Source organism: Apodemus sylvaticus, chromosome 1 (assembly GCF_947179515.1).
Source record: "Apodemus sylvaticus chromosome 1, mApoSyl1.1, whole genome shotgun sequence".
In the NCBI taxonomy this organism is placed as follows: Eukaryota; Metazoa; Chordata; class Mammalia; order Rodentia; family Muridae; genus Apodemus; species Apodemus sylvaticus.
This window is the reverse complement of record NC_067472.1, coordinates 199,800,730-199,817,785: the sequence shown is the minus strand read 5'-3', so window position 1 is coordinate 199,817,785 and position 17,056 is coordinate 199,800,730. Positions and strand designations below refer to the sequence as shown.

At 46.1% G+C, this 17,056-nt stretch overlaps 2 pseudogenes; both read right to left on the bottom strand.

Moving 5' to 3' along the window:
• Window positions 1-4,363: 4,363 nt before the first annotated feature.
• LOC127683717 (four-jointed box protein 1-like) lies at window positions 4,364-6,797 on the bottom strand (annotated as a pseudogene).
• Window positions 6,798-15,843: 9,046 nt separating this feature from the next.
• Window positions 15,844-16,793, bottom strand: LOC127683707 (vomeronasal type-1 receptor 2-like; annotated as a pseudogene).
• Window positions 16,794-17,056: the final 263 nt, after the last annotated feature.

Here is a 17,056-nt window from a genome sequence, read left to right as displayed (position 1 = left end):
GGGTGCAGCCCTGGGTTTTAGTGGGGTTCCTGATTAAACTATTTTTTGTGTCTAAAAGGCATTTTTAAAAACTATGTTCATGGGGCTGGAGAGATGGCTCAGTGGTTAAGAGCACTGACTGCTTTTCCAGAGGTCCTGAGTTCAAATCCCAGCAACCACACAGTGGCTCACAACCATATGTAATGAGATCTGATGCCCTCTTCTGGAGTGTCTGAAGACAGCTACAGTGTACTTACATATAGTAAGAGACAGAGAAACCCTGTCTCTAAAAACCAAACCAAACCAAACTCCACCCCCCCCCCAAATATGCTTTTCCCCCCTTTAATCCTAGGTCTGGCATATGAAGCTGCTTCATATTGTCTGCAGTAGCTGACTATGATTTGCCTCTGGTTCTAGCTTGTGTGACATTTGGAATTCTGGGGGCTTTTGAGAGAGTGTATAAATGTTAGGCTCCCCCAGAGGCAGGGCTGTTGGGTGTTGGGTGTTGGGTTTTGGGTGTTGGCTGTTGGCTGTTGGCTGAGGTCTGGGTGATGCACCTGAAGCGTGTAAGCTTTTGTGAGTTGGGGGTTGTGGTTGTTTGTTTGTTTTGTCTGTTTCTCTGTGTAGCCCTGGCAGTCCTGGAGCTCACCCTGCAGACCAGGCTGGTTTCGGAGATCCGCCTGCCTCTGCCTCCTGAGTGCTGGGATAAAAGCTGTGAGCCAGCACTGCCCGGCTGGGATTTTTAACTTTTCTCTTTCCTTCATGTATATCATCATTGTTTCTGTGCTTCCTTCTGCACTTTCCCTTGACTGATCACCTAGGTGCCTTCTCCAAGTAACCACACCCCATCGAGGACGGTCTTTTGCTTTTATGGCAAGGACAGCTTTGATTCTCAGCAGGATCCCAACCTCTATCCCGGTTTATACAGATCTCTGCTGACGTTCAGGGATCACAGAAATGCTTTTCTGGGTTAGGGAGTGGGTATAGGACACTGGGGACTAGGTGAGGATGTCTTGAACCTGGTGCACCACAGCTCCATACAATCCTCCACTCCTTTGACTGTGGTTCCATTTTTACCTCTTCCCCTTGGATTTCCGGGTGCTCGCTGCTGCACACCAAGTGGGGAAAGATGGAGAGGAGCTGAGTTCTGGGGTCCGAGTCTTTTTTACACATCAGGAAGGAAAGGGTGAAAGTCTGGAATAAATGCTGGGGTCAGGTTGGGGGATGGAAGGTGGAGGCTGTGTGTGTGGGGTTGGGGATGTCCATGTTACAGCTTTCAGAAAACAGCTCTCTTAGACCATAGTCAGCAAAACAGCTTGTGCTCTTTATTGTGGGTGAACAAGGACTTTATAATCCTTGGAAAGTGGGAAGGGGTCCTTTTTAGGGTGGAGTTTCATTGGCTGAGGTTGAGGGTTCTGTGGATTCCTCATTTTCATGGAGAGGCTTTCCAGGAGGTTGAACTTGTAATTTTGCCAAGGATTATATGACATTCCTTAGGTAGAGTGTGGGGGTTGGGATTCCCTGTAAGGTAGAGAAGAGGAAGCCCTGCAGGGAAAGGGAGTCCTCCGCTTTGTGCTGAGCTCAGGGGAGCTATCTGGACAGGATAGCTGCAACCTTAACTAGCAACACTCGATCTGTTGCAAATGCAGCCCTTAAAGCTGCACGTGAAGGTCATATGAACCCACGTCTCTACCTCATCTATCCTGTCTCTCCCCAGGCCACTGGGAGAGCCTTCACCACCAGCAACTCCACCTTGTTCCCGGTGACATTAGCACTCTTTGCAATTCCTTCCAAAGAGAATGTTCGTGTTCATCCATTTACCTGCATCTTTAAAAAAAATTCACCCGTCCGTGTGTGGAGAACTAATTAGATTCTATTTCATAGCTTTTGTGAATAGAGTGTATTGTAAAATGGCATTAACCGATACCCCGCAATCTTGGATCTTTCTCAGATGTACAAAACCAATAACTTGTGACAAAGTCGTTCAAGCGTTAGTTGAAAGAACCTAGCCACAGCCTGCTGGGCGTGGCTTATGCCCAGGAGCCGGCTGGAGGCGAGGCTTAAGGTGTGGAGATGTTGGGCTCTTGTGTCCACATCATGGTGGTCAAAGAGTCTTCTCATCAGTATTTATTTTTTTATTTTTTTTGAGACAGGGTTTCTCTGTGTAGCCCTGGCTGTCCTGGAACTCACTCTGTAGACCAGGCTAGCCTCGAACTCAGAAATCCGCCTGCCTCTGCCTCTCAGAGTGCTGGGATTACAGGTGTGCGCCACTACTGCCCGGCATTCTCATCAGTATTTTAAGAGATAATCCTCATGGTGGGACAAGTGGCTCAGCGGTTAAGAGCACTTGTCGCCTGTGCATTGGACCTGGTTCAATACGTAGGTGGTTCACAATTATCTGTAATTCCAGTTGCAGGGGACCTGGCGCCCTCTTCTGGCCTCTACAGGCACAGCACACAAGTGGTAGAGGTAAAACTGGAATACCAGTCTAAAAAAAAGAGACTCTGGCTTGTTGGTTTCACAATAAACATGAGAATGTCCATGGCCAGCACCAGTGGAGTTGGTTTTGGGTCTGTGTGTTCATGTGCACATTCGTGCATGGGCATGGGGGAGCCAGAGGTCAATTTTGGCATCTTTCCTCATAATCCTGTTTTTTTCTTTTCTTTTCTTTTTGTTTTTGTTATTCGAGACAGGGTTTCTCTGTGTAGCCCTGGCTGTCCTGGAACTCACCTTATAGACCAGGCTGGCCTCGAACTCAGAAATCCACCTGCCTCTGCCTCCCAAGTGCTGGGATTACAGGTATGCGCCACCACTGCCCAGCCATAATCCCATTTTTTAAAAAGTTAATATTATTGCTTTTTTATTGGACATTTTATTTATATTTCAAATGTTAACCCCTTTCCAGGTTTCTCCTCCAGAAACCCCCCTACCACTCCCACCTCCCCGCCCTGGCATTCCCCTACACTGAAGCATCGAGCCTTTACAAGATCAAGTCTCTCCTCCCATTGATGCCCAAAAAGGCCATCCTCTGCTATATATGCAGCTGGAGCCATGGGTCCCTTCATGTGTACTCTTTAGTTGGTGGTTTAGTTCCTGGGAGCTCTGGGGGAGTCTGGTTGGTTGATATTGCTGTTCCTATGGCCGCAAACCCATTCAGCTCCTTGGGTCCTATCTCCAGCTCTTCCACTAGGGACCCCGTGCTCAGTTCAGTGGTTGGCTGCAAGCATCCACCTCTGTATTTGTCAGGCTCTGACAGAGCCTCTCAGGAGACAGCTCTATCAGGCTCCTGCCAGCAAGCACTTGTCATCTGCAATAGTGTCTGTGTTTGGTGTCTGTATATGGGAAGGATCCCCAGGTGGGGCAGTCTCTGGATGGCCTTTCCTTCAGTCTCTGATCCACTCTCTGTCCATGCGTTTCCTTTAGACAGGAGTAATGCTGGGAGATGATTGGGTGGCCCCATCCATTAACTGGGGCTCGTGCCTAACCTCTGGATATGGTCTCCACAGGTTCTCCCTCCCCTTGGTTGGGCATTTCAGCTAATCTCATCCATATTTGGTTCTGGGGGCCTCTTGCTTTCCTGGCACCTGGGGCTTGCTGGTGGCTACCCCAGTTCCTCCATCTGTGCACACCTCTGCTCAAATTCCTGACCCTCTGTATATCATCTCTGTCTCCTCCCATACCTAATCCTGCCTCCCCTTCTCCCCCTCCCCCTCCTCTCTTTCTCAAGTCCCCCCCACCCTCTACCTCCTGTGAGTATTTTGTTTCCCCTTCTAAGAAGGACTGAAGCATCCACACTTTGGTCTTCCTTCTTTTTGAGCTTTGTATGGTCTGTGAATGATATCGTGGGTATTCCTAGTTTTTGGGCTAATATCCACTTCTCAGTGTGTAATACTATGTGTGTTCTTACTCAGGATGACATTTTCTAGTTCCAGCCTCTTGCCTGTGATTAATATGAAAAGTCCCACTCAATTATTCATATTTATTGATTTTTAAAAATAACATTTATAATGGTGGTTGTGGTAGCCCACACCTTTAATCTCAGCACATAGATCACAGAGGCAGGTGGATTTCTGTGAATTTGGGATCAGCCTGGTCTACACTGAGTTCCAGGACAGCCAAAGCTACATAGTGAAACCCTGTCTCAAACCTTGCAAATGAAAACAACCAAAAATAAAAACAAAACCAAACAAACCAAACCACCAGCACCACCACAAAAACTCCAACCAACCCAACCCGACCCAACCCAACCCAACCCACCCAACCCAACCCAATCAACCCAACCCAACCCAACCCAACCAACCTAACCAACCCAACCCAACCCACCAACCCAACCAACTCAACCAACCCAACCCAACCCAACCAACCCAACCCAACCCGTCAAAACTCTTTTATTTATTTTTGGAAAACAGCATACAGTGTTTTGATCATGTCCACTTCCCATTCCAACTCTCTGCCCGACTTCTGTCAGCATCTTCTAACACATCTCTCTCTCTTTTTTTTAAATTTTAAACCCCCTTTTATTGAACTATAAGTTTGTTTAGTCTATTTACACCACAATTTATGCACATATATACATAGAAGGTAAATTCTGTCAAATAAAGTTTTCTTACTAAAAAATTAAAATTAAAAAAAGTAAAGTGCATGAAACTGATTTCTTTTTCCTTCCGGTGAACATCATCATTGTCATTTTTGGTCAGTTGGGAGACGCAGGAAGAAAACTCATTATTGACTTTGCTTACAACTAGTCCCGAATTCATAGCCTTCAGGCCAAAATGACAGGAGTTCAGGAATGGGTCAGACGAACTGTCGGGGTTGCAGGGCTCCCAGGGACGGGGATATCTTGCTCTTTGTCCTATCCAGAGCTGCCACTCATCTTGAAACAGTTACCTCGCCATCGTGCCCTGGAACAAAGGGCAAACACAGGAAGGGGCTCCACCAGCCCTGTCATAGCCTGCTCTGGGGCCACCAGCGCTGTGTTCAGTAGGAATTAGAAGAATCAGCTCAACCGGAAGTTTTCCTTTTGGGGAAGGGGTCGGGGATGGGGGGCGGGAGCGACAAAAATGGACTGCATCTCCCAAAGAGACTGCCATTCCGGGCCCAAACCCCAGCAGCCAGTTTCTTTGGATCCATTCTCCACACAAGCACAGAATTCTTTTTATAAGCTAGGTGGAGGGAATGTTACACTTCTCGCCTCGGTGAGTTTGCCCTTCCAAAATTTGGAAAGGGTCGGGCGGTGGTGGCTCACGCCTGTAATTCCAGCACTCTGGGAGGCAGAGGCAGGCGGATTTCTGAGTTCGAGGCCAGCCTGGTCTAGGAGTGAGTTCCAGGACAGCCAGGGCTATACAGAGAAACCCCGTCTGGAAAAAACCAAATCCAAAAGACCAGAACTTGGAAAGGATAACAGTCTGGCATGAAAACAAAGGGGCAAGTGGGTAACACACAAGTTTTTAGACAGCTTGGCGATCAGACCATTGGGTGGGCGTTGGCCGATTGGTCATAACCTGTGGCAGAGAAGACACCCCTAACTCCCATTATTCATAGCCCAGTTCCTCTCTTCCTCGGAGTGTCATTAAGTCCCCGGGCTCTTGGCTTTGCAGTGCAAAATGTGTTTGGCGAGGAAGTCAAGGCGGCGCTGTAGCAGCTGGGCGTGGGGGTCTAGAGCTCTGCCAGCTCTGGGAAACGCGTTTCGCGACCGTAGAGGCGCAGCAGCCGGGCCGCGGCGTCCTGACCCCGGTGCAGCTCCAAGACGCGCCTAGCAGTCCGCTCTCGGAATACTCACACCTTGCACCAAGCCGCCTCATTGTCCCAGAAAGACCAACGCCCCTCCTGGTCCTCGGTGCAGGTTGCTGGTAGCGCGGTGCATAACGCGTGGGTCCCACTGTAAGCTGAAGAGGTTGCACACAAGTCGGTCGAAGTCGGCTGTCAGGTAAAGGAAGAGGATCAGATCGGTCCGCTGTACCAGGTCCACCAGCTCCGCCTGGCTGAGGTTGGTCAGCTCGCCCCCGGCGTTGCGAAGAGGCCGCAGACGGCCGTCCTCTGATCGCCAGGGCTCGGGCACCACCACGTTGGTGAGGTTAGGCAGCCAGCGCGTCAGGCTCACCACGCTGCCCTCGGTCCAGTGCGCGGTGCGCAGCTCCTCCTGCCCCTGCACCCACTGCGCGCCCCGAGCCTCCACCCGAGCCAGTGCCAGCGGCGGCACGTGGCGCCGGAGGCCCGGCAGGCGCGCAAGGTCGTAGGACAGGGCTCGCCCTGTATCTGCTCTGGGTTGATGCCGCAGCGTACACAGGCACGGGTGCCGTCGGCAAAGCGGGCTAGGCGGTTGCAACTGCGTCCGCAGCTCCCGCGATCCAGAGCCCCCCCCCCCCCCCCCCCCCGAGCACCCTGTGCCACCTCCAGCGAAGCTGCTGCTTGGCCTTCGGAAAAGCCTCGGGGCACCTGCTTCTCCAGGCCGCGGCTCCAGAAGACGCCCCAGTGCACCGCCCTGCGCTCTGCGGGCCGGGACAGCCTGCGGGCAAGTGCCGCCCGCGGTCGTCTGGGTGCCTCCCAGGCGGGTTAGCGGCGCCGGCCGCCAGGGTGAGCAGCGCCGGGAAAGTTTTCAGGAAGCCGCCGCGGGCGTCCCACACTAGGGGCGGGGCAGAGGGAATCGCGGTTCCGGCCGCCACTTAGGATCGGATGCCGAGGGAGTTGATCTCCGGGCGGCCGAGAGGCTGGCAGCTCGGTCCATGGTGGCAGGAGCTCTCCCACAGCGTCCGCAGCGACCCCACAGCCAGCAGCCAAAGCCCCGCGGCGGAGGCGGTTCCCCGAATCTTCCGCCCCATGCTCCTGCTGGCGCGCCGGTGTCACCACCGCCGCTTCAAGCCAAGCCGGGGCGCCCGGGTGTGGGCGGCGAGGCGGCCCGGCTGCTAGCTGGCTCTGCGGCTTCGGGTGTCGGAGCGCCATCGCGGCCGCACTAGCGCTTTGCCCTGGCGCTGAGAACTCGGCTCGCCGCGGCTTCCCAGCTGCTTTTGTATTTCGCTGTGAGACCCTCCGCCGGGTGCGATTCAACACATCTCTTTCTTAACATCAGCCTGCTGGGGGCCAGACCTCTAAAGAAAATGACTCTCCTCTCATAGTAGCCATCAACTGCCAGTGTAAAATTGGGACTTCAGGAGCCTCTCTCTCATCCCTTCTTGGGTTTTTAAATATAAGATTCTCAGTCCCACCCTTACTGACGCCTCCCCCAGCTACCTCTCCCCTTCTCAGAGAAGAAGAATCCTCCATGGATGCCAATGCACCTTGGAGCATCAAGTCGCACATCCTCTCCTGCTGAGGCTGTATCTGCTACGCAGGTGACACAGGTCTAGGACCAGCCCTTGCTGCTCTTCGGTCGGTGGTTCAGTCCCTGTGAGCCCCTGTGAGCCCCGTGGGCTCCAGTTGACAAGACTCTTAAAGTCAGTCTAATGTTTGCCTGTGGGTCTCTGCATCTGTTTCCGTCAGCCGTAGGATGCCAAGCTGGGATTTTTAAGTGGCTTGATCTTGTGAAGGTCACTATAGGTACCGTGAGTTTCTGCTTGCACAGCGATGTCCTGTCCAGTAGTTCATGCTCACAGAGCTCTCCCTTGTTTTCCAGCCTTACATCCTTTATGAGCCCTCTTCCTTGTTCCCTCCCGAGACAAGATCTCCCGTGGGTCCTGAGTGTCATCAGTTAGTCTATGCTGACTGTCCTGGTAAAACCAGAAATCCTGCTGTCACGTTCCTATAGCTGCAGCTACAAACACAAGCTCCTGTGGCTTGGTCTTACCCGGGTGCTGGGCTCACATTCAGGCTCTCCTGCGGGTGCAGGAACACTTTATCATCCATGTTCTCACGGAGGCCTTTGAGTGCGTGACAAAGAGTGCTAGAGCTGGTCGCAAAGTAGGGCTTTTATTGGTCTATTTACATGTTTATATTTATTTATTTAAAGGATTGTTTATTATTTGTATGTATATGGTTTCACGGCTGACCATTCTGCATCAGACAACCCATAATGGGGGTTGGGGGTTCAAAACTGGGAAAGGCTCTGTCTCCTTCTCCAAGCAGTCATTAATTTCCTGTAGTTCTGCTGGGCAGTGGTGGCGCACGCCTTTAATCCCAGCACTTGGGAGGCAGAGGCAGGCAGATTTCTGAGTTTGAGGCCAGCCTGGTCTACAGAGTGAGTTCCAGGACAGCCAGGGCTACACAGAGAAACTCTGTCTCGAAAAAAAAAATTTTTTTTTTTCCTGTAGTTTTCTGTCTAGGGATGGGCTCTTAGCATGTTATATATACCCATACACATATATGTACATAATGTTCTGATGGCATACAATACAATACATATTTGTGTACTCACACATGTATGTATGTATGTAATTATAATAATCAGAGAAAAAGAGGCTATCAGCTTGAGAGTGGGTATCATGGGAGGGGTTTCAGGAAGAGCAGCTGGGAGTGGCTGGAAGGAAGAAAGTGTGGGGGGGGGAGTGATGTCATTCTGACCGAGGTAGGATGGAATGCCACTGTAGTCTAGATTTGCATTTATTTATTTATCAGATATATCTTTATTTCATGTGCATTGATATCTTACTTGCCTGGGTGTCTGTGTGATGGTGTCAGATTCCTGGAGCTGTAGTTATAAATAGTTGTGAGCTGCATATGTCCTCTGGAAGGAGAGTGAGTGCTCTTAACCATTGAGCCATCTCTCCAGCCTGATTTGCATTTATTTGATGGCTAGTGTATCTAGATATACACACAGTAGCACTAAAGTACACAATTTACTATTGCTACTTTGTTCCAACCCAATTCCCAGGTAAAAGAAATCTCAACTCCATCAGGTAACAATACAAGCTACAAGCCTAGATTAGGTGGATCTCCCACTACACTACTTTATTCTCATCTATATTATCTCATATAACTTGTGGTTTCTCCAGGCCACGAGCTTCTCTCTCTGCAGCCTCCCTGTTGATGCCCCCACACCCCAGCTCCTCTTCTACTTCTGATCGCCCGTGACTCCTCCCCTAGACTCTCAGCTCCTCCCACTTCCTCCAATCTTTGGCTTGAGCCTTTATTTGAAAAGTTAAGGTGGGGAGAAAGTTCACAAGGCAACTCCTCATCTGCAGCCTCTCTAAGGAGTGGAATTAGCATCAAAATACAAGCCCAGGGCTATTCACAACAATGTACAGATTTTTCCCCCCATTTTTCTTTTTCTTTTTTTAATAAATGAAGGCTGAATTTTATTTTTTTTGTTTTTTGAGACAGGGTTTCTTTGTATAGCCCTGGTTGTCCTGAAACTCACTCTGTAGGCCAGGCTGGCCTCGAACTCAGAAATCTGCCTACCTCTGCCTCCCAAGTGCAGTCCACCACTGCACGGCCAGACATTTTAATTTAAGATTTTTTCATATAATATTTTGATCATCTATCCCCCACCCCAACCCTCAACTCCTCTTAGGTCCTCTCCACCTCTTTGCTCACAATTTTATACACGAGGAATGTGGTGGTTTGAGAATCCTTGGCCTACGGGAAGTGGCACTACTAGGAGGTGTGGCCTGACTGGAGGAAGTGTGTCATGGTGGGGTGGGCTTTGCGGGCTCCAAGCTCAGGCTCTGCCTAGTGTGGAGTGAGAGTCTCATCCTTGGCTTCCTTCTGGGTCAATCTGTAGAACCCTCAGCTCCTTCTCCAGCACCACGTCTGCCTGGATGCTGTCACGCTTCCCACCATGGTGATAACGGACTGAACCCCTGAAGCTATAAGCCAGCCACAATGAAGTGTTTTCTTTATAAAATTTGCCTTGGTCATGGTGTCTCTTCATAGCAAGAAAAGCCTAATAAGTCAAGTACTGTATTTCCATAATTCCTACGTCTCCAGCTCCCCCTCCAACACCTCCTATGTCCCTTTCCCAGTTCCCGCTCAAATCCATGACCTCATCTTTTCTAGTTATTATTGTTACGTATGGTTGTTGGCCTTTTACATTTTGTATTTTGAGATCTGTCTGTTCATTTCAGTAGCCTATTCATTGGCTGGCTTGCTTGATTTCTTGTTTATTTCTGAGAGTTCCTTTTACTTTCTATAATCTCTATATATCATTTATTAGTTGTATAGCTAGAAAATATTTTGTCTCATTCTGTGGGCTACCTCTTCACTTGAGTTATTTTCCTTTGCCGCAAAGAAGCGTTTTAATTATATGAAATCTTGTTTGTCAACTGCTGACGCTGCTCCTTGAGAATCCTATTCAGAAAGTCTTTCCTGCATCTACATTTGAAGTGCTTTGTTTTATTTTTCCACTAATGGTTTCAGAATGGTTTCTATCAAGAGTTAAAATGTAATTGGAGATGATTTTTATTCAGAGTGAGAGATAAGGATCCAGCCTTATTTTTCTACTCACGGATGGGTCTTTAGTCTTCACCTAACCATTTGCCAAAGGGGCCGTTCTTTGTCCAATGTGTAGTTTGGGTATTTTTGTGAGTCAGACGATTGTTTCTCTGTGGGTTTATATTCGGGATATCTGTTCTCTTGACCCGGATGCCTCTGTGCCAGTACCATGCTTTTGTCCTATGGTCCTATAGTATGATTTGAAGTCAGGTACAGTCATACTTCCAGCATTATTATTTTTTCAATCTGGATTTTTTGACTATTTAGGGGCTTTTATGTTTTTAGATGTTTGGGGTTTCAGAATTATTTTTTTCTTTCTTCTCTTTTCTTTTCTTTCTTTCTTTTTTTTCCCAAGATAGGGTTTCTCTGTGTAGCCCTGGCTGTCCTGGAACTCACTCTGTAGACCAGGCTGCCCTTGAACTCAGAAATCTGCCTGCCTCTGCCTCCCAAGTGCTGGGATTAAAGGCGTGCGCCACACCGCTCAGCTGTCCCTCCTGCTCCTATTCCCCCTCTGTCTCTACTCCCTGTCTCCTTCCCCATCCACCCACGATGCCTACTCTGTTTCCCTTTCCGGGGAAGGTCCATATATTCTCCCCCCACTCGAGCCCTCCCTGCTACTTAGCACCTTTGGATCTGTGGATTGTAGCATGATTACCCTGTGCTTTATGTCTCCTATCTGCTTACAAGTGCACACCATCTTTGTCTTTATAGGTCTAGTTTACCTCACTCCCAAGGATCTTTTCTAGTTCCAATCATTTGCCTGCAAATTTAATGAGGTCATTGGTTTTTAACGGCTGGGAATAATTTTAATTGGCGTTTCTCTGATCACAAAGGCTGGTGAACATCTCTTTTTTAAATTATGAGTGAGTTGTCTGCAGGTATACCTGCAAGCCAGGAGGGGGCCTCAGTTCTCTTTGTAGATGGTCATAAGCTACCATGTGGTTTCTGGGAATGCTTTTAATCACTGAGCCTTCTCCCCAGCACATGGATGACAAACACATTTTTAAATTGGATATTTTATTTAGTTGCACTTCAAATGTTATCTCCTTTCTCAGATTCCCCTCCAGAACCCCCCTATCCTATCCTCCCTCCCTCTGCTTCTAGGAGGCTGCTTCCCCCCACTCCCGCCTCTCCAGTGTGGCATTCCCTAGCACTGGGGCATCCAGTTTTCCCAGGAACAAGGGCCTCTATCCCACTGATGTCCGACAAGACCGTCCTCTGCTATATATGTGACTGGAGCCATGGGTCCTCCATGTGTACACTTTGGTTGGTGGTTTAGTTCCTGGGAGCTCTGGGGGTCTGGTTGGTTGATATTGTTGTTCTCCCTCTGGGTTGCAAACTCCTTCAGCTCCTTTAGTCCTTTCTCTAACTCTTCCATTGGAGACCCTGTGTTCAGTCCATTGGTTGGCTGCAAGCATCTGCCTCTATTTGTCAGACACTGGCAGGGCCTCTCAGGAGACAGCTGTATCAGGCTTCTGTCAGCAAGCACTTGTTGGTCTGGGTTTGGTAACTGTATAAAGGATGGATCCTCAGGTGGGGCAGTTTCTGCCTGGTCTTTCCTTCAGCCTTTGCTCCACACTTTGTTTTGTTTTTGTACGTGTACCCCTTCAAAGAAGGACCAAAGTATCTGCACTTTGGTTTTCCTTCTTCTTGAGCTTCATGTGGTCTGTGAATTGTATGGTGTTTATTCTGAGTTTTTGGGCTAATAACCACTTATCAGTGAGTGAATAGCATGTGTGTTCTTCTGTGATTGGGTTATTTCACCCAGGATGATATTTTCTAGCCTAAGAATTTCATGATTTCACTGTTTTTAATAGCTGAGTAGTACTCCATTGTGTAAATGTACCACATTTTCTGTATCCTTTCCCCTATTGAGGGACATCTGAGTTCTTTCCAGCTACTGGCTATTATAAATAAGGCTGCTATGAGCATAGTGGAGCATGTGTCCTATTTATATGTTGGGTCATCTTCTGAGTATATGCCCAGGAGTGGTATAGCTGGGTCCTCAGGTAGTGCTATGTCCAATTTTCTGAGGAACTGCCAAACTGATTTCCAGAGTGGTTTTACCAGCTTGCAATCCCACCAGCAATGGAGGAGTGTTTCTCTTTCTCCACATCTTCTCCAGTATCTGCTGTCACTTGAGTTTTTGATCTTACCCATTCTGTCTGGGGTGAAGTAGAATCTCAGGGTTGTTTTGATTTACATTTCCTTGATGACTAACGATGTTGAACCTTCCTTCCTTCCTTCCTTCCTTCCTTCCTTCCTTCCTTCCTTCCTTCCTTCCTTCCTTCCTTTCTTTCTTTCTTTCTTTCTTTCTTTCTTTCTTTCTTTCTTTCTTTCTTTCTTTCTTTCTTCCTTCCTTCCTTCCTTCCTTCCTTCCTTCCTTCCTTCCTTCCTTCCTTTCTTTCTTTCTTTCTTTCTTTCTTTCTTTCTTTCTTTCTTTCTTTCTTTCTTTCTTTCTTTCTTTCTTTCTTTTTTTCTTTCTTTCTTCCTTCCTTCCTTCCTTCCTTCCTTCCTTCCTTTCTTCCCTCCTTTCCTCTCTCCTTCCTTTCTTTCTTAAAAAATTCATTTATTATGTATACAGCAGGACAGAAGAGGGCACCAGATCTGATTATAGGTGTTTGTGAGCCACATCATGTGCTTGCTGGGAATTGAACTCAGGACCTCTGGAAGAGCAGCCTGTGCTTATAAACTCTGAGCCATCTCTCTAGGCCTGAACATTTTTTAGGTGCTTCTCAGCCATCCGTATTCCTCAGTTGAAAATTCTTTGCTTAGCTCTGTTCCCCATTTTTTAAATAGGGTTATTTGACTCTCTGGAGTCTAACTTCTTGAGTTCTTTGTAAATATTATATATTAGCTCTCTATTGGATGTAGGGTTGGTAAAGATTTTTTCCCATTCAGTTGGTTGCCGTTTTGTCCTATTGAAACTGTTCTTTGCCTTACAGAAGCTTTGCAATTTTATGAAGTTTCATTTGTTGATTGTTGATCTTAGAGCATAAGCCATTGATGTTCTGTTCAGGAAAAATTTCCCTGTGCCCAAGTGTTCAAGGCTCTTTCCCACTTTTTCTTTTATTAGTTTCAGTGTATCTGGTTTTATGTGGAGGTTCTTGATCCCCTTGGACTTGAACTGGTCTTTAATAACAACAAAAACAACAGAAAGCCGAAATTCGCATGGAAGCTGAACAATGAATGCTCTACTCAATGATAACCTGGTCAAGGAAGAAATAAACAAAGAAATTAAAGACTTTTTAGAGTCTTCAATGAAAATGAAGGCACAACATACCCAAATTTGTGGGACACAATGAAAACAGTGCTAAGAGGCAAACTCATAGCTCTCAGTGCCTCCAAAAAGAAACTGGAGAAAGCATAGAGTAGCAGCTTGATATCACAACTGAAAACTTTAGAATAAACAGAAGCAAATTCACCCAAGAGGAATAGATGGTAGGAAATAAAATCATCAAACTCAGGGCTGAAACCAACCAAGTAGAAACAAAGTGAACCATACAAAGAATCAACAAAACCAGGAGCTGGTGCTTTGAGAAAATCAACAAGATAGATAAACCCTTAGCCAGACTAACTAGAGGGCCCAGAGACACTAGCCAAATTAATAAAATTAGAAATGAAAGGGGAGACATAACAGAAAATGAGAAAATCCAAAAAATCATCAGATCCTACTACAAAAGCCTATACTGAACAAAACTGGATACCAGGCACTAAAGTTAAATTAGGATCAGAAAAACCACCTAAACCTTCCTGTAACCCCTGAAGAAACAGAAATAGTCATTAAAAGTCTCCCAATAGAAAAAAAAAAGCTCAGGACCAGATGGATTTAGTGCAGAATTCTATCAGACCTTCAAAAAAGACCTAATACCAATACTCATCAAACTATTCCACAAAATAGAAACAGAAAGAACACTACCCAATTCATTCTATGATGCCACAATTTTGTTCATACCTGAACTACAAAAAAGACCCAATGAAGAAAGATTGCCAGACCAATTTCCCTTGTGAATATTGATGCAAAAATAATAAAATTCTCACAAACAGAGTCTTAGACCACATCAAAACAATAATCCATCACGATCAAGTAGGCTTCATCCCAGGGATGCAGGGATGGTTCAATATATGGAAATCCATCAATGTAACCCAATATATAAACAAACTCAAATAAAAAAAACACATGATCATTTCATTAGATGCTGAGAAAGTATTTGAAAAAAATTCCAAAAAAAAAAAAAAAAAAATCCCAGCACTTGGGAGGCAGAGGCAGGCGGATCTCTGAGTTCAAGGTCAGCCTGGTCTACAGAGTGAGTTCCAGGACAGCCAGGGCTATACAGAGAAACCCTGTCTCGGGGGGGGGGGGGGAAGAAAAGAAATCAACACCCTTTCATGATAAAAGTCTTGGAAAGATCAGGAATTAAAGGCCCATACCTAAACATAGTAAGTGCAATATACAACGAACCGGTAGCCAATATCAAACTAAATGGATAGAAAGTTGAAGCAATCCCACTAAAATCAGGGACCAGACAAAGCTGCCCACTCTCTCCCTACCTATTCAATATAGTACTTGAAGTTCTAGCTAGAGCAATTAGACAACAAAAGGAGGTCCAAGGGATACAAATTGGAAAGGAAGAAATCAAATTATCACTCTTTGCAGATATGATAGTCTACTTAAGCAACCCCAAAAATTCCACCAGAGAACTCCTAACCCTGATAAATAACTTCAGCAAAGTAGCTAGATATAAAATTAACCCAAACAAACCAGTAGCCTTCTTACACTCAAAGGAAAACCAAGCTGAGAAAGAAATTAGGGAAATGACACCCTTCATAATAGTAACAAGTGATATAAAATTTCTTGGTGTGACTCTAACCAAGCAAGGGGTTCAAGACTCTGAAGAAAGAAATCAAAGAAAATCTCAAAAGATGGAAAGATCTCCCATGTTCATGGATTGGCAGGATTAATGTAGTAAAAATGGCCATCTTGTCAAAAGCAATCTACAGATTCAATGCAATCTCCATCAAAATTCCAACTCAATTCCTCATAGAGTTAGAGAAAGCAATTCCCAAATTCATTTGGAATAATGAAAAACCAAATGGTGAAAACTATTCTCAATAATAAAAGAACTTCTGGAGGAATCACCATCCCTGTCCTCAAGCAGTACTACAGAGCAATAGTGATAAAAACTCTATGGTATTGGTACAGAGACAGGTATGTAGGTCAATGGAACAGAGTTGAAGAACTGGAAATGAACCGACACACCTATGGTCACTTGATCTTTGACCAAAGGAGCTAAAATCATCCAGTGGAAAAAAACCCCAGCATTTTCAATAAATGGTGCTGGTTAAACTTGAGGTGAGCATGTAGAAGAATGGAAATCGATCCATTCTTATCTTCTTGTACAACGTTCAAGTCCAAGTGGATCAAGAACCTCCACATTCAAATTTTTTATTTCATGAAAGTCATTAAGACACTTTTAATGCTGAGAAAGTGTGGGTTTCAGTTCAGCCATGGAGTGAACTTTGAAACAGGTCATTCTCAGTACAGAAAATGAAGAAGTAAATTGCAAAATAACTTTATTATTCTTCATAAGTAAAAAAGGGCAGATGGTTGGGTAGCATGCTGTAAAAATCACATTAATCGACTCCAATCTTGGAATTTTTTCATTTGTGTAAAAGCCATAAAGGTTGACGAAGTTGTTCAACCAATAAGTTAACACAAAGCAGCTCACCAGAGACAGGATGCTGTGAGTGGCATTGCGCTCAGGAGATGGCTGGGAGGAAAGGCTTGGGCTGTGGAGATGCTGGGCTCTCTTGCGGTGTCTATAGAGGAAAATCACCATGTAGAGACTGGCCCACATCATGATGGCCACAAAGAAGAGATCGTGAATGATGATAATGCTAAAAAATGACCCTGAGTTGTGGTTCCCAAAGTTTTTGCTTTGACAGTAACCATCCAAATATCCATGGCCAAAATGAGTTTTATTGGTTTGGGCTATTACCACATCAACCATATACCCGTAGATAAGTAGGTTAATAAGCCAGGAGCAAAGTAAGGAAGAAAAAATCCATGTGGAGAGTCTAGGCTTCAGCCAGGAGGCCCACTTAGAACTGCTGGGAGTGATGGTGATGACTTGGAATGTGCTTAGAACAGAGGTGGTGCAGATGGACAGACCCCGGCTGACTCTGAATGAAAACAAAACTGCCTTACAACCAACATCGTCCAGAAAATTGGGTACTCCAAAGGATAACATGATATCTTTAATCAATGTGAATATGATCGTTGACATATTAACTATAGTCAGGTGCATGAAAACTGAATCTATCAACTTTTTGAAATGAGGTCTGAAGAAGAAACTGTATATATATAATATTAACAGTAATGAATTCCCTATGACACCAAGACAAAACTGGAATATGAGAAAGATCTGGAAGACGGTGTCATGTGTAAGCATGGTGTTAGATACAGAGTAACAAATAAATACAAATAAATGGAATGTGTTTTAGAACAGTTTTAAAAATTGTGTTTATAAAAAGTATACTGAATAGCAGCTCAGGAGCTGAGAGAAATGTTCAACTATTTCCTTTCTTCCTCCTTCTCTTCCTCTTCCTCTTCCTCCTTTGCCCCCTATTCCTCTTCCTCCACCTCCTCGTCCTTCTCTTCCTCCCCTCTTCCTGCTCCTCTTCTTTGCTTCTTCTTTTGGTTTTACAAATCAGG